The sequence below is a fragment of the Silurus aristotelis genome (genome assembly GCF_946808225.1).
Source record: "Silurus aristotelis genome assembly, chromosome: 28".
Classification (NCBI taxonomy): domain Eukaryota; kingdom Metazoa; phylum Chordata; class Actinopteri; order Siluriformes; family Siluridae; genus Silurus; species Silurus aristotelis.
In genome coordinates this window covers 16,547,806-16,572,070 of record NC_139601.1, presented here as the reverse complement: position 1 = coordinate 16,572,070, position 24,265 = coordinate 16,547,806, and the positions used below count along the sequence as shown (strand labels likewise).

General features: G+C 39.2%; 6 pseudogenes across 6 annotated transcripts; all 6 read right to left on the bottom strand.

Annotated features, from left to right (window-relative positions):
• Nucleotides 1-1,393: 1,393 nt before the first annotated feature.
• Nucleotides 1,394-2,425, bottom strand: LOC310722290 (trace amine-associated receptor 1 pseudogene; annotated as a pseudogene). Its single transcript has 2 exons — nt 2,107-2,425; nt 1,394-2,034 (listed from the first exon to the last, which is right to left on the bottom strand). The product of its transcript is annotated as a trace amine-associated receptor 1 pseudogene (transcript).
• A 2,923-nt stretch (nt 2,426-5,348) lies between these two features.
• LOC310722288 (trace amine-associated receptor 1 pseudogene) lies at nt 5,349-6,380 on the bottom strand (annotated as a pseudogene). Its single transcript has 2 exons — nt 6,062-6,380; nt 5,349-5,989 (listed from the first exon to the last, which is right to left on the bottom strand). The product of its transcript is annotated as a trace amine-associated receptor 1 pseudogene (transcript).
• Nucleotides 6,381-7,205: 825 nt separating this feature from the next.
• LOC310722287 (trace amine-associated receptor 1 pseudogene) lies at nt 7,206-10,932 on the bottom strand (annotated as a pseudogene). The gene is made up of 3 exons: nt 10,564-10,932; nt 9,895-10,491; nt 7,206-7,579 (listed from the first exon to the last, which is right to left on the bottom strand). The product of its transcript is annotated as a trace amine-associated receptor 1 pseudogene (transcript).
• A 1,804-nt stretch (nt 10,933-12,736) lies between these two features.
• On the bottom strand, nt 12,737-13,980 carry LOC310722286 (trace amine-associated receptor 1 pseudogene; annotated as a pseudogene). The gene is made up of 2 exons: nt 13,934-13,980; nt 12,737-13,714 (listed from the first exon to the last, which is right to left on the bottom strand). The product of its transcript is annotated as a trace amine-associated receptor 1 pseudogene (transcript).
• A 3,063-nt stretch (nt 13,981-17,043) lies between these two features.
• On the bottom strand, nt 17,044-18,075 carry LOC310722285 (trace amine-associated receptor 1 pseudogene; annotated as a pseudogene). Its single transcript has 2 exons — nt 17,757-18,075; nt 17,044-17,684 (listed from the first exon to the last, which is right to left on the bottom strand). The product of its transcript is annotated as a trace amine-associated receptor 1 pseudogene (transcript).
• A 2,300-nt stretch (nt 18,076-20,375) lies between these two features.
• Nucleotides 20,376-22,164, bottom strand: LOC310722150 (trace amine-associated receptor 1 pseudogene; annotated as a pseudogene). Its single transcript, XR_014538306.1, has 2 exons — nt 21,720-22,164; nt 20,376-21,633 (listed from the first exon to the last, which is right to left on the bottom strand). The product of XR_014538306.1 is annotated as a trace amine-associated receptor 1 pseudogene (transcript).
• Nucleotides 22,165-24,265: the final 2,101 nt, after the last annotated feature.

Sequence of the window (24,265 nt, the reverse complement as noted above, 5' to 3'; positions counted from 1 at the left end):
TTTTGTGTATCTGTACTTTACTGTACTGTTTATTTCCATTTGGGGAGACTTTTACTGTAACTTCATTGCATTTTAAATGCAAACATCGCACTCCTTAACTTGTTTTGATTGGCTATGGTGTATCTACTGATCAGCATCATACAAATCAGCATCAGTTCAACAGCAAGCAGAACATTTAGAGAGGAACAAATGATGAAGAAACTCCAGACTCAAACTCACCACCACACACGTGACCTCATTTATATGATTTTTTAAGTAGTTATAAATAAGGTTTTGTGCTCATGATCATTGTAATAGAAATCGAACAGTGTTTGAGGTGATTAAGTGAAGAGTCTTGTGATTAAAAACGATAATAGGAACATTGTAGTTATAATAAATGATAGTACTTTGGATACTTAAGTGCATTTGAAGGCAAATACTTTTGTACTTTTACTCAAGTGAAAGTTTAAAGGGACACCACATGGATTTACTTGAACATGGTTTGTGGACTTCATCCACCACTGGCAATGAACAGGCAGAATTAAAATAAAGCAGCATGCGAGCAAAAGGTGGAAACACAACACTTCAAAGCAGTGATGATTAAATTTCTGTGTGACAGGTGGATGAATATGTGTAGGTAAATATTAGTCTTGCATTGGCTTTGTATCCGATATTGCCAGCTTTCCCAAGCTTTAAAGACGAAGCATAAACCTAGGGCCAGGTCTATATGAGGGTTTTCTTCGTAATATGAATGTGGATCAAACATTTTCTAGAGAATCTTAGTTTGTGCTAAAAAATATAGAAATGTGTCCATTTTACTCAGTGCTTTTGAGAAAGTTCATCTACAGTATAATGGGTTGCTGAATTTATTCATTTAAACTCTTTCCTGATTTTTATCTGTAACACGTGTTGACTACATTCTTATCTTGCCCACGTCATTAAATATTTATTCATACAAATTTTACTACTAAAAGTGCAGGGTCATTCTGCACCACCATTCAAGGGGGTTGTTTTTATAAACTAAATCAATATCAGCATGGACATTTATTATTTATCAAATTCCCTTTTATGAAACTTTTTTTTTTTTTTTTTTTTTTTTACATTCAAGCAATGTTTTACCTCATGTTACAGTCACTTTAATCAATACTTGTGATTTCTTATGGTTGATTATGTTTTAAATCAGTTTTCTTCATAAATATATCTGCAATTTTATTTAAACTGTAAAATTTGATGTAATTATACAATAATTATTCACACTGATAATAAAAATATAATCATAGTCTGTTTCTGGCATACGACAACGTAAAACACACCAATAACTAAATCATGACATTTCACATGGACGTTGTGGCCTTTTACAATTGTATTTTTGCACAAATTATTACACTTTCAGTTGGGAACAAAACAATCACATTCAAAACAATCGTGTGTGTGAGGAATTCGGCTGAAATACTCCCCCAGACAGAATGACTCTAAAAGCGTGTCTGAACCAGCTGTAGAAGAACGCATACACTATCGGATTACACGTTGAATTGAAATATCCGACCCAAAGAAAGACGTCAAACACAACTGAAGGAACTGAATATCCAGTAAATGGATCTAAGCAGTTGCAGATAAAAAATGGCACCCAGGAGGTCAGAAAAACCCCCACAATTATAGTTAATGTTTTTGTGGCCTTCCGTTCCGATTTGCTCATACCGGCTTTTTCCTCGTCTGTCTTCATCTGTGCATTTGTGCATTGAATTGCACGAGCTTGTCTTCTTGCAGCGCGAAAGATTTTCACATACACACAAAGCATGATTACTGCCGGGATGTAAAAACTAAGCATAGGAAACACTATGGCTGCAGCTTTAGCTTGAAAAACTGTGCATGCGCCCTCACAAAGGAAGGTATTGTAATAAAAATCTTCATTTCCAAGAATATTGAGCTCCAGAAATATCATGCCGAACCCGATTGCTGCAGAAATGCTCCAACACACGACAATCATGAATCTAATAGCAGTTGGAGTCATTTTACTGTGATACAGAAGCGGATGACATACAGCGTAATAACGATCTAAAGAAATAATACACAGGTTAAAAATGGACGCAGTGCACACAGTGACATCCAAACTGCTGTGTATTTTACAGAAGGTGTTTCCTAAATACCAGCAGGTTTCCACAGAGCGTATCATGCTAGGAGGCATCACAATTCCTCCTACAAGCAGATCAGCAACAGCCAGAGAGAGAACCAAGTAATTAGTTGATGTTTGCAATTGTCTGAAATGTATAACGGTTATAATCACAAGCAGGTTTCCGATCACAGTGATTAGAGAAGAAGTGCTAAAGAGGATGTAGAGCAAAACCCGGACTTTCAGAGGATAATCGATCTTCACGCATGACGTATTGATGGAACTGAAACAAAGTGAAGGCTCCTCTACAATATCCAAGTCAATTATATTGTCCATCTGTAGAACTCAATATGCCTTCCAGATCTGAAGCAAATGAGTATTAATACGGTCAAATGCCATTAAAACTGCTAAAATAACACAATAAAGAATATTATCAGTATTACACAATAATCCAATGACTTTGACTAGCATAAAAAGTGCAATAGAGCAAATGACTCCTCATACCTCGCACTGTACCACATCAACCAAATAGAAGAAGAACTGCATTTATAGTGCTTCTTAGCCAATTGCAGTCAATCTAATAATCCCTGTTGTAACCTGATAGCGGGGATAACGAGCAGCCTATTATAAGGAAGAGTATTGTTTGGTTCAGTTGCATTCCATTAAAACAACAATATTGCATTTAAATGCAACATTATATGGATTATGAATTAGGCTGGTTTATAGAAATGCCTTTGTAACTCTTGAAAAAAAAAAGCATAGAATGTAGAATGTGTCAGAATTATTTGAATGATTAGCTTGTTTTCCTATTTTTCATGATTATGTAATGAATATATATAATTTCATCCTTATGAATCCATTCACTGTAATTTATTACACGTTTGTTGCTTACTCACTTATGTAGATGTCTGCATAAATGTTTTTCTGTGTCACGGTGTTTGTTCTTGTTTTATGATTTTTTTATTTGATCTGAAGCCTTGTGGATTATTTGCATGGTTTCAAGTTCCTTCTTCATGTCCGATCTGAGCCTGAGACCAATTTCTGGAAACTACCATGTTTTCCAAATATAACCTCCATCAACGCAAAGTTCCAGAACATATACGAGGTGGTATATTTGGTCGAGTTTTGTAACTTGTAGAGACACACAACCTGTGACTCTGGCCTGAAACACAACCTGCCCTGAAGCAAATTCACCTTCCCAGTTATGCATGGTCATCTCAGCAAAGAGGGAAGACGGGGATGAGTTACCTGAGCAAAGAGGGGAGGCTGGGCTGAGTCGTCTCAGCAAAGAGGGGAGGCTGGGCCAATTCATCTCAGCAAAGAGGGAAGACAGGGATTAGTTACCTGAGCAAAGAGGGGAGGCTGAGCAGAGTGACCTCAGAAAAGAGGGGAGGCTGGGCAGAGTCATCTCAGCAAAGAGAGGAGGCTGGGCCAAGTCGACTCAGCAAAGAGAGGAGGCTGGGCAGAGTCATCTCAGCAAAGAGGCAAGGCTGGGCAGAGTGGCCTTATCTAAGGGGGGAGTATAGGCAGGCAGGGCAGGGTGGCCTCAGCAAAGAGGGGAGACTGGGCAGAGTTGTCTTAGCAAAGAGAAGAGGCTGAGCAGGGTGGCCTTGGTGAATAGGGGAGTCTGAGCAGGGTTGGCTGGGCAGGGTGGCCTTAGCAAACAGAGGAGACTGCTCAAGATGGCTTTAGCAAAGAGGGGAGTGGATGGAAAAAAGCTGGATAGAAAGATAGTGTCATGCTTAATATGGCATGGAAAAGGGTGGTCACAACATCCTGGATTAGGACCTGGGACCTCTCCTGCAGCTGTCAGATATACTTGCCCAAATCTGTGATTGTTTCAGCTCTGCATAAGGAGATAGCCAAACTCTTCCAGATACAATTCCGCTGCCTCCTGTCTTGATTGAGGCATTCTGTCATTGTGAAGATCTTTGAGAGCAGAAGGTGGCAACAAAAGGGAAAATGTTTTTAATTGTGTATGAGAGTGCTCTCTGGAGGACTGGAGGGGATGGTGACAGATAGAAATGACAAAAAGTGCCCTCTGGTGGTCTGGAGTGAAAATATCTAAGACATCCATGACACAATATGGATGCAGCGCCTGGATTTTTGCATTGATATTGTGCAGTTGCTTATGGGGACGCAGCAATCCAAGCTCATCACATGGGCATACACTGCCATAGGACAGCCATATGAAATGCATCTACCACCTGCTTTGGAAACAAGTTACTGTGGGAAAATTTTTCCTGTTGTTAAGCTTCTTCCACTGCCCCCTTCTTGAATGGTGCTGGTTTCACATCTTTCTTGTTTTCAGCATCAACCTAGCAGGATCTTAAGCAACAAATTGTGATCTGGTGGTTATTGACTTGTTTCTCAAAAACCCTACCCCTGCTCCCACTACAAAACCCACTTTCAGCCTCAACTTCAGATGACAGTTATGTAACTATAGATTCTGGTAGTTTGGGATCAATGACAAATTGTGAGTCCGCAGTTAACCTGCAGGGTTTGGGCGCAAGCTTTATGATAGTGTCTCATGTCACACTATCATCCACAGGCTGCACGGGTAGTGAAGCATCTATTGAATATTTACTTGGACACAGAGGTAGGGTGTAGTAGAGTCTGGGTTAGTGTAATGAGCTTTAAGAGTGTGTGCCCCAGCTGCACAGCTGCACAGTAACAAACTAATACAAAGTGATTCTGTCTTCAAGCGTTCAGCACATTTTTGTGATTGAATTTCACAGGAACAATATCAGTAAAATGATAAAATGTGTCATTATTCAGCTCTTATTCTGTGGAGTGGAGGCTCAGCAGGCTCTGAATGATTGAATTGTATGATTGAGTTAGCATGTAAATGACAATCTGTTTCAATAGGGCCTTTAAGCGAAACTTATTAAACCTCATTTATGCTCGTTCACAAGACAGTTTGGATCAATGCACATAAAATTACTAAACAAATTTTTTTTCCCTAATATTTCTACAAGTCTTTTGTTCAATTAAAAAAAAAAAAAAGCATATCTAGCATGCATAATATAATTAACATTTATATCTTTAATGTGCAATAAATAAATTACATTAACTGATTAGAACTCTGTTGTCCTATATAATGTTATATAGGTAAAAATGAAAATTAGGTATGAAGGTAACCACTAATATTTACTGTTGGTCTCAGATTGATAAAGAGCAGTTTGGTTTTTAACAGTTTTATTTCACCTGTAAAAAATAATACACTCGGGGCCATGCAAATTAAAATTAAACCAAGCAATTAAAACAATTTGATGTGTGAAGAATTAGTCAGGAATATTTTACCAGACAGAATGATTCTAAAAGCGTGTCTGAACCAGCTGTAGAAAAAAGCATAGACTATGGGATTACATGTGGAATTAAAATACGCTGCCCAGATAAACACATCAAACAAAACCGGAGGAACTGAATATCCTGTAAATGGATCTATGCAATTAGAAGTGAAATATGGTATCCAGGAGGTCAGAAATACTCCCATGATTATGGCTAAAGTTTTCGTGGCCTTCCTTTCTACTTTGCTGATCCTGGGTTTTTCCTCTGCTGTCTTCATCTGTGCGTTTGTGGATTGAATTGCATGAGCTTGTCTTTGTGCTGTGCGGAAGATTTTCAAATACACACAAAGCATGATTACTGCGGGGATGTAAAAACAAAGTGTAGGAAATATTATGGCTGTAGCTTTACTCTGATAAACTGTGCATGCACCCTCACAAAATAAATTATTGTAATCAAACTCTTCAGTTCCAAGAATATTGAGCTCTAGAAATATCATGCCAAACCCGATTGCTGCGGAAACGCTCCAACACACGACAATCATGAATCGAACAGTATCAGGAGTCATTTTACTGTGATACAGAAGCGGATGACATACAGCGTAATAACGATCTAAAGAAATAATACACAGGTTAAAAATGGACGCAGTGCACACAGTGACATCCAAACTGCTGTGGATTTTACAAAAGGTGCTTCCTAAATACCAGCAGGTTTCCACAGAGCGTATCATGCTAGGAGGCATCACAATTCCTCCTACAAGCAGATCAGCAACAGCCAGAGAGAGAACCAAGTAATTAGTTGATGTTTGCAATTGTCTGAAATGTATAACAGTTATAATCACAAGCAGGTTTCCGATCACAGTGATTAGAGAAGAAGTGCTAAAGAGGATGTAAAGCAAAACACGGACTTTCAGAGGATAATCGATCTTCACACATGACGTATTGATGGAACTGAAACAAAATGAAGGCTCCACCACAATATCCAAACTGTTGATATTGTCCATCTGCAGCCCTCACAAGAACTTGCAGATCTGGAGGAGATTCACATAAAATCGAATCGAATGATTAAAATTGTATCTATAATATGAGAGAAATAAATGATCTTAACTAATATTCTGTATATAAGAACTCAGAATCTATACTTTTGTATCTGTATCTGTATTAACTAGAGGAAAGTGAAGCAAAGAGAAGAATGTTTAAATTTATAGTCTCTATAAGCCAATAGTAGTCTATCTAGTGACTCCCTGGTGGAGCATGGGGAGGGGAAATGAACTGACTACCTTCTGAAGAATAATTCAACAATGAAGTATAAATGGTTTATTTTATTAAAAAAGCAAAAGCAAACAAGCACCTTGTGATGATACAGATAATCGTACAGGCCATGACTTTATCCATAATCCACCAGAATTTCCATAGTCATAAAAGAACCTTTCTAGGTTACGTTTATAAACTTAGTTACCTGAGGGAAAGAGGCGCTGCGTCGCAACGCTTTGGGAACGCGACCGCATTGTCCACGTTCTGAAATAATTTGTGTAATCAGTCAATTTGGACGCATGGCATCACAGGCGGGGTGATGTCATGACCAGGAAGCTATAAAACACGCATGGAATGAATGGCAGCACATGGCAGTGTGGCATAGAAACGCAGCGTCTCATCACGCCAAGTTGACCAGTCCCTGACCAGTGTGTATTTGCACAGCTAGAAGTGGCACGGAGTTCAAGGTTATAATACTGGACAAAGGTCAATGGGCTGAACCAGCCTGCAGAGGGCCTTCAGAAAACAAATGGCCAATAAGAACAGTCTTAACTGTGAGGTGCCTCCACAATGCCTCAGCCAAAGGATAAAAGGGGGCTCAGACAGAGCCTCCAACCAACAGCCAGGGCCACACCAGAGGAGCCTCCAGGTGCAATAAAGAAAAAACACGTCAATAGAGGGTGTCTGCCCAGAGATTGCCCCGCCATGGGAATCTCCCAGGAAGGGTGCTCGAGGATGCCTACCAGGTCTGTAAACCATGGTTTGCCTTGCCACCTTGGGGCCACCAGGAGAAGACGAACTCTATCCCAGCGAACTCTCTCCAGCACTCCCGGAAGCAGCGCTATGGGGGGAAGGCATACAGGCGAAGCCTCTGCCATGGCTGAGCCAAGGCTGGAGGAGTATGACATCTCTTGAGACACCAACGGGTCCACCTGAGCTTCCTCACCCCCTGAGGAATGCATCCGTCATAAGCGTGACGCGGGGAACTCCCAGCACGGAGCCCTGAGACAGGAACCCAGGATCTCTCCAAACATCTAAGGCACGTAGGCATCGGCGCATGACCTTAATCGTAGAGAGGGGGTTGCCCCATGGGTCCTGAGACACCACTAAAGGGGTCTCATGTGCAGGAGGCCAAGTGGAATCACACTGGATGCTGCTGCCATTAATCAGAGCAGTCTCTGGAACTGCTTGACAGTAACTAACTGCCCTTTTCTGACCTTTCTGATGGCCGTAAGGATGGACGCAATGAGGGCAGGATAGGGGTTGAATGAGAAGAACCTGATATTGGTAAGCTTCGGCCCCGAAAGCGAACCTCAGGAACTTCCTGTGAGAGGGGAGGATGGATCCATGAAAGTATGCATCCTTTAGATCTACTGTGACAAACCTTCTCTTTGATCTAATCTGAGACACGACCTGCTTGGGGGTCAGCATTTTGAACCCGAGCCTCATAAGTGAGCGGTTCAGAACCCGGGCTCTCTGATTAAGGGATCACCTTGATGGCCTCCTTCCTCAGAAGAGTGCTTACATCCTGTTTCATGACAAGAGCCTGCTCTGTTCCCACTAGGGTGGAACAAACCCCCTTAAAACGGGATAATGAGACTCAAACTGAATCATATAGCCTCGCTCTACAGTGCGCAGGACCCACCAAGACACATGCCAAATGTGCGCAGAATATGCACCTAATGTGTGGAGATATGTGCTGAACGTGTGCAGAATATGCGCAAAATGTCCTCTTGTCACAGGGGGAAGAAACCGCTGAAAGGCCTGCTTCCAAAGCCTGGAGTGATGTTTGCAAACTTACTTAATTTTGTTACCTTAATAAATTCTATCCGGATTCACAACCTGCAAGATTTTTGGGCAAGTTACTGGGAAGTGATAGCTCAGTAAAGACATTTCTGATCGGAAGATGATGAGTACAGTTTCCAGCATTGCCAGGTTTCCATTGGTATCCACTGCTTTGCTGCATGACTTTAAAGTTACAAATTTTATTTATTAAGAGATGTGAATTCAGTCCTTAGAAGTTTAGTAAAGTGGCTTTATTGTAATTATATCCATATACAGCCGGTACAATGAACAATGAAATAAAAATTTTAAAATAATAAAATAAATCCTGGTTTCCTAAAGACGATTTTGATTACTGTTTAGGATTTGTCCATTTTGACCTGCATTTTGCATTTATCTGAATGTGCATTACATGGCATTAAGTACCACAAAGCTCTGAAGCCCATTATTTATTTATTTATTTATTTATTTATTTATTCATTCATTCATCCATTCATTTATTTCTGCAAATTCACTTTGTGATAATTCATGCTGTTAAAAGTTCTACGCTCACACACAGGCTGAATATTTATGTACAATATTTTTTTGTAACGAACTGCAGAGTCTCTACAATATAAGTGACCAATTTTTGTCATGGCTAGTGTGTACTGTCTTGTATGCATGGTCCTTTAGTACTGTTTCGTTGTGATATGTGCTCATGTTTGTCTTAGCCCATGTCTTGCACTCTCATGCTCGTGCAGTATGCTACATTAACAAACTGGAAAATTATTGTAATATATTTAGCACTTCCCGTCATGGGCCAATGTGTAGCGTCTTCCATGTTAGTGATGCATGTTGTGCAGTGCGTATATTGTTGGTTTGCTCCATCAGGTGGTATCAAAAAGTTTCGACACTAATGGTGTATCTGGTGTTGTTGTGACCCATGTGTGTTACCAATTCATCTGCACTTCTGCACCCAACCTACTAGCCAAATTTGGCTCCTGTGGACTTCACCCTCTTCCTGAGGGTGAAGGTCAAAGGTCGCTGCTATGACACCATTGTGGGGAGACGCATTGAGAAGAAGACTTCCAGGACACGTTCCAAAAGAATGCTAGAAGCTGTATTACTGTGCAAGGGGACTATTTTTAAGGTGATTGTGTGGAAACGTAGATGAATAAAGTTCTTTCTTGTAAACAGAGTGATTTTCTGAACATTTTAATAGCACCTCTTATATCAGAAACGGATTTCTTGTATGCACAAACATACTTGAGCAATAAAGATGATTCTGATTCTGATATAGAATATAGATGCAAATAGAGCCCCAAGCACCCCAGCATATGCAGAGAAAAAATAGAATTGATTGAATGTATACAGCAAATATTACCAATTTGCCTACAATAAAAAAACAGTTATTTTTCACATGCAGAAATGTTTACAAATTTTAATTTGGAACCAACAATTAAAACAATTTGATGTGTGAAGAATCAGGCAGAAATATTTCACCAGACAAAATGACTCTAAAAGCGTGTCTGAACCAGCTGTAGAAAAAAGCATAGACTATCGGATTACATGTTGAATTGGCATACGCCACCCAGATAAACACATCATACAAAACCGGAGGAATTGAATATCCAGTAAATGGATCTAAGCAGTTGCAGATAAAAAATGGCACCCAGGAGGTCAAAAAAACTCCCATAATTATGGCTAAAGTTTTTGTAGCCTTTCTCTCTGATTTGCTCATCCTGTTTTTTTCCTCGGCTTTCTTCATCTGTGTGTTCATGGATTGAATTGCACGAGCTTGTCTTTGTGCAGTGTGGAGGATTTTCACGTACACGCAAATCAGGACTACTGCGGGGATGTAAAAACAAAGCATAGAAAATGCCATTGTTCCTACTTGTGTTAGAAATACAATGCAGGTGCCTTCACACACAAAGTTATTGTAATAAAAATCTTCATTTCCAAGAATATTGAGCTCCAGAAATATCATGCCGAACCCGATTGCTGCAGAAACGCTCCAACACACGACGATCATGAATCGAACAGTATCAGGAGTCATTTTACTGTGATACAGAAGCGGATGACATACAGCGTAATAACGATCTAAAGAAATAATACACAGGTTAAAAATGGACGCAGTGCACACAGTGACATCCAAACTGCTGTGGATTTTACAGAAGGTGCTTCCTAAATACCAGCAGGTTTCCACAGAGCGTATCATGCTAGGAGGCATCACAATTCCTCCTACAAGCAGATCAGCAACAGCCAGAGAGAGAACCAAGTAATTAGTTGATGTTTGCAATTGTCTGAAATGTATAACGGTTATAATCACAAGCAGGTTTCCGATCACAGTGATTAGAGAAGAAGTGCTAAAGAGGATGTAGAGCAAAACCCGGACTTTCAGAGGATAATCGATCTTCACGCATGACGTATTGATGGAACTGAAACAAAATGAAGGCTCCTCTACAATATCCAGGCTGATGATACTGTCCATTTGCAGCCCTCACAAGAACTTGCAGATCTGGAGGAGATTCACATCAAAGACAAACATCAAATAATTAAAATTGTATCTATAAGATAAATAAATGATCTGTGTATTAGATTTCTAATATTACAGAATCCATAGTTTGATCTGTATCACCTAAAGGAAAGTAAAGCAAAGAGAAGAATGTTTACATTTATAGTCTCTATAAGCCAATAGCAGTCTATCTAATGACTCCCTTGTGGAGCATGGGGAGGGGAAGTGAACTGACTACCTCCTGGAGAATCATTTAACAATGAAGTATAAATGGTTTATTTTATTTATTAAAAAAGTATAAAAATAGTCATAAAAGAACTAACAGGCAAAGGTTTAACTAGAAATCACACTCCAACACCCAAGCTTGAACTTGACTGGAAAAATCCAGAATGGATCTTGTATGAGAGCTAGAAATAAGCTTGTCAAGTTATTGGTCCTCCTTTCGGAGTCCATATATGGTAAAGTTTCTTTGTATGGTATCTGGTAAACAGCTTTGGGAGGTATATGCAAAACTGGATTCTGGAGTGGTGTTTGCAATCGCTACTTAATTTTGTTAAATTAATCAATTAGATATATAGATTTCTGGGCCAGTTTTGAGCAAGACTAAAGGTGTAACTGGTGTTGTTCTGACCCACGTGCATTACCACGTCTGCAATTTCATCAGGGACAGCCATTTAAAACAAAGAGCAAACCTGAAATTATGGATGAAACTGGGCAAATCTGCTGCAGAGATGTTTGATGTGATGTATGTGTAACATGCGGTGACCCTGCGACGAGTCGATCGAGGTGTTTTGAGTGGCACGACGAGAGAGCTGGAGGACCTTCAACAAGCTCAACCCCCGAAAAAAAAAAGAAACAAAAAACAATCCACATGATATTATTTCCGCACCCACTCTATTTACCAGATTTGGCTTCTGCAGACTTTTCTCTTTTCTGAAAATGTTCCTATGAGATGTTGAAATATAACTGGGGCTCTGAACAAACCAAATGGAAGTGTATTACATTCGTTTAACCCGAACAGCATGGAAAAGGCAGTGTTTTTGTGAAACATTGCATGTTAAAACCATACAGTCCCTAGTTGATCAACTGATCCATCAGACTTGGGCAGCAAAACCACTGGGCTGCTCCGATCATTGTTGGACTCTTCAATTACAACTATGTTGAGCACTGCCTTGAGTTCCTCCAGAACGAAAGTTTTTGTGTTTGGGGAACCGGTATGGGCAACTGTCACACCAGGGGCTGTGTTATTACCAGAATATTCACAGTCCTTTATGCACTACCAAACTTAGAAATAGGAAATCACAGAAAGAACAAATCTTGATCTGTGTTAAATACAAATAAAAAGTAAAAACAGTGGCTCATCACTGAATCATAACATGACTTTAAAACCTGGTGCCACAAGAAGCAGGAACCCTATTCATCACTTGTTCAGCTCAATTATAAAGTGGAAAATGTGTATACAGAATAATAAGTGCAGAAAACCAGCTGTACTTTCTGCAGCTAAAGAAATGATGAAATATATAAACAAGTTGTGTCGCTTATGTATTACATCCTGTTTTATTACTATGTTTTTCAATTTAATACATTTATACTGTATATGTGTGGGTGTGTGCATACATTATATATAATAGATACATAAATATACAAATAAACAGACAGACAATCACACATTTATACATATATAAAGCCTTCATATATTGTGTTTATTACTGGTGGACAGGTTTAATGAAACCTTGAACATCTTTAGCATATTTGTACATTGGACAGCAAATATTTCCAGATTTAATAATATTTTTTATCTGTGAAAATGTTGGTTTACCTCAAAAACAACTAAAATAATTTAGTGTGTGAAGAATCAGCCAGGAATATTTCACCAGACAAAATAACTCTAAAAGCATGTCTAAACCAGCTGTAGAAAAAAGCATAGATTATCGGATTGAATGTTGAATTGAAATACGCCACCCAGATAAACACATCATACAAAACCGCAGGGACAAAATATTCCGTTAATTGATCGATGCAGGTGCAGGTAAAATACGGGATCCATGATGACAGAAAAACTCCCATGATTATAGCTAAAGTTTTTGTTGCCTTCCGTTCCGATTTACTCATCCTAGCTTTTTCCTCTGCTGTCTTCATCTGTGTGTTTGTGGATTGAATTGCACAAGCTTGTCTCTGTGCAATCTGAAAGATTTTCACATACACACAATCATGATTACTGAAGGGAGGTAAAAGGAGAGCATCGGAAGCAGAATGGCTGCTACTTTAGTTTGGAAAATTGTGCATGCACCATCGCAAACGAAGGTATTGTAATAAAACTTTTCGTTCCCAAGAATATTGAGTTCCAGAAATATCAAACCAAACCCAGTGGCTGCAGAAATGCTCCAACACATGATGATCATGAATCTAATAGCAGTTGGAGTCATTTTACTGTGATACAGAAGCGGATGACATACAGCGTAATAACGATCTAAAGAAATGATACACAGGTTTAAAATGGACGCAGTGCACACAGTGACATCCAAACTGCTGTGTATTTTACAGAAGGTGTTTCCTAAATACCAGCAGGTTTCCACAGAGCGTATCATGCTGGGAGGCATCACAATTCCTCCTACAAGCAGATCAGCAACAGCCAGAGAGAGAACCAGGTCATTAGTTGATGTGCACAATTGTTTGAAATGTATAACGGTTATAATCACAAGCAGGTTTCCGAACACAGTGATTAGAGAAGAAGTGCTAAAGAGGATGTAGAGCAAAACCCGGACTTCCAGTGGATAATCGATCTTCACACATGACGTATTGATGGAACTGAAACAAAGTGGAGGCTCAACAATATCAGAATCGGTGACAGTGTCCATCTACAGCACTCACAAGAACTTTACGGATCTGGAGGAAATGTATTTAAATGTAAACATTATTAGCATTAAAAACTAAGTAAAATAATATCATGTAATCAAACGATTGTGACCGAAGTAATAGGTTTTAGAATGAAATGCATATAACAGTATTAATAATAATCCATCATACCTTTTTCTGTACCATGTGGAGGAAAGTTGAGAAAAAGGAAAGACCATCTATTTTTATAAATTATCTCAGCCAATAACAGTCTTTCAAATTAGTCCCTGGTGCCCCTGAGGAAGAAAAAAAACTCACTTCCATTGATAAATCTAACACACACACACACACACACACACACACACACACACACACACACACACATAAAAACACACAAGAGAGACAAGGAAAATATGGTAAAGTATTAAATAAATAAACAAACACATAAATATCTGCAACAAGAACATTAATAAGATAATCATCCCCACAGTATGATTCAAAAATGTATACAGTAAAAATAAACCTTGACTTTGACTTCAGGTTGACCTACAGTTCGAAGGATATATTTGTTTAGGGAAAACGTAAAAAAAAACCCAGATCATCAGCAAACTACAGCTCCCAACAGCCAGCATGGTCTACAAACATGGTCACCACAATCCACACTTAAAACTAATACACATTCCAGCACAATGAGGCTACCAATCCGGATAAATTCGAAATCTGCATTTTTGTCTAAAAATGCTCCCCAGCTACACTTTCGTTTTGAATCATTTCCCAAAAGTTGCTTATCTGAACTGGAAAGTCTGAAAAAGCTTACGCCCCCTACTGTGGGTTCAACCTGTGTTATTTCTGTTTGTTCACTTTCCGGGTCTTTGTTGTGGCAGTGACTAAAAATGCGTCATTGTTTTCTAAATGAGTGCTCAGAGCCTATGGAGTTGGGGTGCAAATGTACCAGCAAGGAGGAAAGTAACCCGCAGAGCTCTGCTGTTTAAAATGTCCCCAAATTGCCAAAGCAGCACTTCAGCAACTGGAAGTTTCAGTCTTGTTCTTGTCTCACCAAACATTCATAACATACCTAAAATGTAAAAATCACCCACAAGCCAACTCCTAAACAGGAGTTCTCCACCTTTAATCTCAGACAGCCACAAAAAGGCAAAAAACGCAACCCTTTTTACCATCGTCCATACAAAGTTGAATGAATATGTAAAGTAAAATTCCACCTGGCCTCCATTTCAGGTATATTGATGGCCAACTTGCATTATGCAAGCATTATGAGCTTTATAAACAGAAACAGAAGGGATAAACTGGGACATATCTCAAAGAATGGGAAGGATACTCTCACGATCTTCCGGTTCTGCGGTCCTCTTGGTGCTCACTCTTCCAGGTCATCGCCTTCCTCCCATGCTGCAGGATATTTAAGGTGCCACTAGCAACTTTTCCCGCTGCTGAATGATCTGCTCAGTTACCCCTGTGTTCCTCGGGAAACTTGGCCTGATTCCTGTGTGGCTCATGCTCTGTTGGGTTTGCGGCCCAGGGATGCTTATTTTCTAACTCTACTTTTGAAACCCCTGCCTCACTCTGGATACTGGTCTTCGTTATGTCTTGCATTGCTCTCTGGACAGTTGTGGAATTGTTCTCATGGATTTGCTTTCTCTATGATCTTTATCGTACTTTTCTAACTGTTTTCAGGACTGCATTTTGGATTGTGTTTGGTTCTGCCCTGCTTGCTCTGATTGGCATATCTGAATTTATAACCTACATTTTTCAGACTCTGCCTGCCTTATGCTCTCTTTTCACCGAGCTTAAGTTTCTGCCTTTCTCAGACTCTGACTTTGCCAGTTTGGTTTTTATTATTGTAGTGGCTCAGACTATTGACTGTGAACCCTGTCTTCATTCATTAAACAATTAAAGGCCAAAAATATTTCTGTTTGCGTCCTGCAGTCAGCCCCCTTACAGCATCCTAGATCTGAGTTTATGTTGTAATCTACATGCATCTACAATCATCAACAGTGTCTGAGACCCAGAGGCAGGAGAACTCCCAGAGTAAACTTTGTTATTCAATGCTTAATACTCTGTTTATTTTCTCTCTGTTTTGCGTTTCCTTCTTCGATCCTGATATTTTACTGTGTTTATGCTGCTCGCAATCAACTGACCATTTGTTTTTGCCTTTTAGTTACATTTCGGATTTGTTTCCCTTAAATTCATATATTCAGCCTAACCGCACTTCTATCTGTCTGAGTCGTGTCTACATGACATGAAGAGCTCATGGGGTGATTGAACTTCCAATGACCATGTGATTATTGTAGGTGATTGAACTTTCAGTGGATGCATTCAGATCAAGGATGAAGGACCAACTCTTGAATAAGCACTTGAGCCAGTACTAACATTACTGGGGCTTCTCCTGCATCTCCCAGTTTCATTGATTTATTTAGATTTATTAGTACCAGAATGTGGATATATTTTTAGATTGATACAAAGCACAATCTCACCAGTTAAGTGTCTGCAAAGATGCCCACATCTGTTTATTTACAATTTTGATGGACTGAAAATAAATTCTTGCCGCTTTAAGAGCATAGTCCTTCTGGAAGTCTTTCAACGAGACTACGGCTATACTAATCCGGATACATTTTAAAACAATGTGAAAGATCCACACTGAAAGGTCTTGAAAACAACCATGTCCCTGTCCTGTGCATGAGTAACATGTGACAAAAAAATACATCATTTTCGAAATCCTCAGTTTTCACAGTCAGAACTGTGGCAAGGAAACGCTATTTTCAAATGTATCCATGTTGGAGAGCCTTTTAAAAAAAAAAAAACCCTACATATTTGCTGACTAAAAACATCATCTCAGTGTGGACAGAACACCAATGAAATGAAAACATAGTAGTGTGGACATGGCCTTAGTTATCAGCAGGACAAGTCCATCCACCTACACATGATCTGTGGCCTCAAAAGCCATATTATCAAGTTGTGAAGGAAAAAATATGAATCCTAATGAGTCGTAACCGCTGCTGTAAACCCGCTCATTATCCCTTAAGATTTGGACTGCATCAGTTCATGTTATTTGCGCCTCAGTCTTGTTTTATATACCTGAGCAGTGATCAGTATAAACATTGCAAGAAATGCAAATTTAAAGCCCCTTTGGCATAAGTGTAGTAATTCTGGAATTAGACGAGGACTTCCAACATCATCTTTATGACTCAGGTTTACAAGCAATACATCGCTTTTTAAAAAAAAACTTTTATTTCACCCAATAAATTCACCCAACCAATTCACCCAATGTTCACATTTGAATAAAACATTCAAAACAATCGTGTGTGTGAGGAATTCGGCTGAAATACTCCCCCAGACAGAATGACTCTAAAAGCGTGTCTGAACCAGCTGTAGAAGAACGCATACACTATCGGATTACACGTGGAATTGAAATATCCGACCCAAAGAAAGACGTCAAACACAAGTGAAGGAATTGAATATCCAGTAAATGGATCTAAGCAGTTGCAGATAAAAAATGGCACCCAGGAGGTCAGAAAAACTCCCATAATTATGGCTAATGTTTTCGTAGCTTTTCTCTCCGATTTGCTCATCCTGTTTTTTTCCTCGGCTTTCGTCATCTGTGCGTTCGTGGATTGAATTGCACGAGCTTGTCTTTGTGCAGTGTGGAGGATTTTCACGTACAAACAAAGCAGGACCACCGCGGGGATGTAAAAACAAAGCATGGAAAACACAACGGCTCCGACTCTGGCTTGGAATACCATGCAGGTGCCTTCACACACAAAGTTATTGTAATAAAACGTTTCATTTCCAAGAATATTGAGCTCCAGAAATATCATGCCGAACCCGATTGCTGCAGAAACGCTCCAACACACGACGATCATGAATCGAACAGTATCAGGAGTCATTTTACTGTGATACAGAAGCGGATGACATACAGCGTAATAACGATCTAAAGAAATGATACACAGGTTAAAAATGGACGCAGTGCACACAGTGACATCCAAACTGCTGTGGATTTTACAGAAGGTGCTTCCTAAATACCAGCAGGTTTCCACAGAGCGTATCATGCTAGGAGGCATCACAATTCCTCCTACAAGCAGATCAGCAACAGCCAGAGAGAGAACCAAGTAATTAGTTGGTGTTTGCAATTGTCTGAAATGTATAACGGTTATAATCACAAGCAGGTTTCCGATCACAGTGATTAGAGAAGAAGTGCTAAAGAGGATGTAGAGCAAAATCCGGACTTCCAGTCGATAATCGATCTTCACACATGACGTATTGATGGAACTGAAACAAAATGAAGGTTCATCCACAATCTCCAAATCGACGATATTGTCCATCTACAGCGTGCAGAATACCTTCTGGATCTGAGGATATAAAGTACAGACTATAACTAACACATAATAAAGTTTAATCCATATTCATATATAAAAAATGAATGAGATCAACTGGTATGGTGGGCGAAAATCCCTATAGCACAAATCAGAACTTCTAAACATTTCTGTTCACATTATCCCAACATACCTTCTTGTGTTCCATGCAGCTGAAGTTCACACATAAGAGAAACATCTATTTTATAGCCTTAGTTTGGCCATTAGCTGTCTGTAGAATAAATTCCTGGTGGAGCATGGTGGGGAAAATAAACAACCAACCCGAATGTATATTCAAATGAGGTTAATTTCGTTTAATCAAAATAGTTTAACTTGTGCTTTAGACTATGGCTTTTGCTTTTGAAGACACACCTTATTAGAGCTGATCTTCAGCTTAGTGATCATTGTAAACATATGCAGGTTTCAATGCACAAGGGGATGCAGTGATGCAGGGATGCATAACACTATTGCAGAAACCCAGGTTTCATGGTTTAATTCAGCCAGCAGTTTTATCACAAGAATGTCTGTTATAATAAATCAGACATGGGTCTAGAGCAGAAAACAAACATGGAAACTAGGATCTAATCACATCCCAGTCGCAAACTGTTTAATCTCCTTTCATCACTAATTTCAGAGAAGGAATGAAACATGAAAAGACCTGAAAGACCATGGAAGAAAACTGAAGATTTTTTTGAACAGGAAGTAGGTATACTGTTGTCCAAGTCCTTGTCACAGTAAAGCAAATCTAAATGTTTACATAAATGGAAATAACAAGGGTTTATCTCATGATGCACAACAAGACTGCTAGAAAACGTCACTGTAAAAAGCAAAGCATTTGGCGAAGGAAAGGAAGAACTCATGATCCAAAGTGTACTCTATCATTTGCCAAACATGGAGGCAGTGTTAAGGCATTGGCATGTTTGGCTTCCAGTGGATGGATCACTGGTGTTTATTGATGATGTGACTGAGAATAAATTCTGAAATGCATACAGCAGTATTTTCTAGTTAGATTCAGTTCAATGCTGTAAAAAAAAAAAAACATTGCATTAAAACAATGCAATAAAATAAAATGGAATTTTCTTGAACACACATATTAATCAATTGAGTTTAACCAAACCAATCTGCAATTTTACTTAATGAAGAAAAATCTAAAGGCATTTTTTAATCATCCCAGGATAAGGAACATTTGAGGACTTCCATAAGTTCCAGCATTCGTTTAGGCTAAAGAATATGCATCTAATCATTGAAAATATTTCTCATCTTTTATAACTATATTACCTTGTCGAATTACCTATGAACCTGTGATAATAGAGGTGTATGTAGGTAACAATTGATGCAATGTTTTTGTGAAACACCTCAAATTATAAGTGATGATTAAAAATTCATTTTGGAAAAATATAGATTTAAAATTGCTAAAAGAATTGAAACTGTCCCAATGTTCAGAACATTGAGCTCATTAATACCAAAAGATTAAATTCAAACAACATACCAGAGCCATTGATGGTACTCTAGGGAGGTCAATTGGCCACACAATTCCGTCTGGACTGCGGCTCATTGCTCATTCTTCTCCATCCAATTATTTCTTTTACAAATGAAGGTTAAAAATCTTGGTGTAGACACATATTCGTGATAAACTAAATGTTTTTAGCGATTTTTTCGAAATCAATCATGTCATGTGCCGCATAGACATTTAAATAGAATTAAATAGAGAGCTAATGGAAAAGAAAAAAATCTTTCACACAATACGATGGCATAAATAGATGAAAAATGACATTTATTTTTTTGGCATTATTTTATATTAAAATTAAGTTTGTTTAATTGAGTTTTAAGGAGCAGAAGTCAGGGAAGGTGTAACATTTCTGCATTTATAAACATGGCTTTGATGAGGTTTGTCCCTGAGGATGTGATGCTCAGTAAAGAACCTGGAGGATACAGCACAAACACAACTTTAAAACTTGCATTATTATAGTTTTTCAGAAATTACACTAGTAACAAGTATATAAAAAAAAGCTATATTCAGAGTTTTATGTCTGAAATTAAATCATGTTCAGTAGATCAGCTTCAAATGGCAGACGGATATTTGGGTCTAAGATTTTATTTGTACAGTTTTTTATATGAACAAATTCAGAGCTAGATTTCGAGTTTTGCATTTAATATTATATAACTAGCAATAAAAAATGAGGAGATGAATCATGTAAATGTTTGGACTTTTACACATTTGGGGGACGGGGTGTAGGGGGATGGGGGGGTGCAGATGCAGTAGGTATAATTCTGCTTCACACAATCATCTTTTTTTTTCCATGCACATGTGCGGATGACTTACTGTACATTTACCTATGCATTAAAATACAGTGTAAAAAAATACATAAAAAAAAGTGGTACATGAGGAAATCTGCGTCTCCTTTTTTTTTTAGACAAATTCGAAATGAAGAATGATGAATTTAAAATTATCACATCATTATTCTTTTTTTTTTAGTCAGTGTGAAAAAAGATTCATTCTGGAAGAACCCGAGTGGAATATTTTCCCAGATAAAACAGTCCTCAGTGCTTTCCTGAACCACTTGTAGAAAAAAGCATACACAATAGGGTTACAGGTAGAATTCAAATATCCGATCCAAACCAACATATCGAACAATACAGGAGGAATCAAGTAACCGATAAAAGGATCGATGACATTGCACATAAAAAACGGTGTCCAGAGTGAGAGAAAGACCCCCATAATCACAGCCAGAGTTTTGGTTGCCTTTTTCTCCTCTTTGCTTATCGTTGATTGCGCTTTATTTTTGGAGTCCTGAATGGATTTGGATTGTTTTTGTGCGACACGGAATATTTTTGTATAAATGCTAAGCATGATGATACCTGGGAAATAAAAGGAGAGCAGAGACGACGCGGTGCTCGAGGCGGCACTTTGGAATAAAACGCAACCACCTTCACAGGCGACGTTTTCTGAATACAAATCTTCAATTCCCAGGATGTTCAGACCAAGAAATATTATTCCGAATCCGACCGTGAAGGAAACGCTCCAGCAAATGCAAATCATAACCAGAGTAACAAAAGGTGTGATAATGGTCTGATACAACAATGGATGGCACACAGCGTAGTATCGGTCGACAGATATGAAGCACAGGTTTAAAATGGACGCCGTGCACAATGTGATATCGACACTGCTGTGAATTTTACAGAATAGAGTCCCCAAATACCAGCAGCTTTCCACCGATCGGATCATGCTCGGAGGCATCACGAATCCTCCTAACAAGAAATCGGTTACAGCCAGAGACAGGACAAGGTAGTTCGTCGGCATGTGGAGCTGTTTAAAATGAACGATGCTCAGGATGACAAAAAAGTTTCCGAATACTGTCAAAATCACCACTACGCCGAAAAAGGCGTAGAGTGCCCCCCTGAGGAGGAGAGGGTACACCAATTTGGGGCAAGAACCGTTAAAAAATTCGTAGCACAGAGGAACGGCGTCCAACCCCAACACTTGGCTCGAATTCATTTCGAATTCCATTTGCTGCGTTGTTTCTCTCCCTGCAAAATAAACAACAAAGAAGATATACACAATAAAGGACAACAATCGAATCTAAAAACACATTATTTCTAAACCCAACACTCACCATAAAGCCTTCAAGTGCACTGACCGGTCACTATGCCCTGTTTATAAGCCTAAATACCAAGCACAAGTCATGATTTAATCCCAGTGGTCAGTAAAAACCCAAGCCAGACCACTATTCCCATGCTAATTAGCATAGCGCTAATGGCTAATAATGTCCTCATTATTTTCTCCCCATGGATTAAAATACACAGAGGCATAAAGGGAGGAAATCAGGGCAGTATGGGGAGCTGGACTTTCCTGTGGCCCCAGGAGGAGCCAATGTGTTGATTGGGAGCATTTTGAAAACATTCGGTCGAATTATGTACACAGTTTTTTGCTAACAACAGCAGGCTAAAATAAAAAAAAAGATGAAGAGATTTTTTTTTTACTAAAGTGTATGTTGGAGTAAATGTTCATTTAATGTCTTTAAAATGTTCCCCGAAACAGGATTATGATTTCAGACTCTGTTTCCCATCAGCCACTTCACCTCTGTTTGAAGTCACATGCTACACTTATTACCTGCACCTGCTTCCTGTTTCACTTAATGTGTTCCTATTTAAACACATGATCATACATTGATGGTGTTTTGCTGAACCCTTTATCAAGAGCAACTTACAAGTATAGACCTTGCACAAGAACAGTGACCACTACTGCCAAGTCCACGCTAATCCGTTTGTTGTTTGAAAAAGTCAATGAGAAAGGATGAGAAACTTTTTTGAAATTATTGAAAACAAAAGTGTGAACTTTCTGACCCCAACCTGCTGAGCTCTGAATACTCATTATATTGCTTTTGTCCTTCCATGTTTGCCATTGTTTTGCTCAAGTAGCTCAAGGTTTGGTTTTCTTGTCAATGTTCCATCCGAATTCTTTCTTTGTTTTGTTCATGTTTTGCATGAAAAATGAAATGTGCCTTCATCTGCCATCATTTATTTACCTGACAAAATTTCTACTTATGATCGTTTTCAGGACTCAACAAAATCTGATTTATTTGAATTAACTTCTTAGTATTGTAAACTAGTAAGTCTTCCTTAGCAACAATCCCTGACTTGGAGGTGTGCTACAGATACACAAATTTATCTTTAATACAAGGTCATGATGCTTGAAACTAAACGTCTAAACACTTCAGACTTTTAGAATACCAGCAAGGGTTACTAAACTGAGATTAGACAAGTCTTCACCCACCACCAGGTCTGGATGGTCCTTCATTGCCTTTTCAGCTCATCCAGTCAAAGGTCTCCCTCAAGCCTAAGGCCTGGGTACACACTGCAGAACCAAGCCTGCGCTTGGTTTTTGGCTTCTCGCAGCTGGCAGGAACTACATAAGCTTCTTAAATCAACTCTGATTATAGCAGAATGATGATGTGATGTTCCTCTGCTGCTTCTGGTTCAACTCGAGTGTCTGTCATGATGTTGGGTATTCATTTGTAGGTTAAGACCTCAGTTTGAGACTTAATTGGAGATCTTTGGGGGGTAGCTCAGTGATTAAGGCTCTGGGTTACTAATCGGAAGGTCTGCCAAAGCTGCCACTCTTCAGGCCCTTGAGCAGACCCTTAACCCTCTGTGATCCAGGAGGGCTGTATCAGCTGACCCTGTGGTCTGACCCCAGCTTCCTAACATCGCTGGATTGAAATTGTGCTGTAACGTAGATGCGATAAGTATAAAAGTATTGGGACACCTGACTTTTCCAGCCATAAGTGTTTCTTCCCAAACCTCTTTACACAATGTCAAACACACAATTACGTAACCTAGGAGACCCAATCCATGACGATGTGCACAAAGCCAGCTCCATGAAGATCTGCTGTCTAAAGCTAATTGAGTACAAACTCCACAAAATCTAGTGGAACATCTTAGATGATTGGAGGTTACTAGAACAGTAAATGTGACTGTTGAATGTGAAATGGTATGTTCGAAAATCACAAACCAATCTCATGCTCAGGTGTTCACAATAACGTTCAGCCTTAATGCAATAACACACACATACACACACACACACACACACACACACACACACACACACACACACACACACACACACACACTTGTGTTCTTCTCATTACTGTGGTTGGATCTTTTTTTCACACCTCTGAGCAGAGGGACTCGTTTCAGCTGTGTCACAGAAACATGGTAGAAACCGTTTTGAAGGCTGTAACTGAGTAAAACGTCAGAAAGGTTGGTCATGTGTTAACTCTCGTCCTTTTCTAACAGGAAGTCCAAGGTCACATTGAACCCAGAAGAAGAACTTAGGAAGTGCTACAGAATCAATACAGAACAATACCTGCCAAATAAATGAAATTGACCCATAAATAATGTTCCCCTGAGAGGGTGGACTAAGTCATCAGCGTGTCGGGGTGTGTTCCATCGACACGGACAGATGGTGTTTGTATGCTGTGACTTTATAATGAGAACTTTACAATCAGGTTGTTGTATTCACACACACACACACACACACACACACACACACACACACACACACACACACACACCGTGGCTCTGGTTATTACGTCTATAACGCTCACGTCCATCACTGGGACACAATGTCGCAGTCCAAACATGAACGCAGAACAGATTT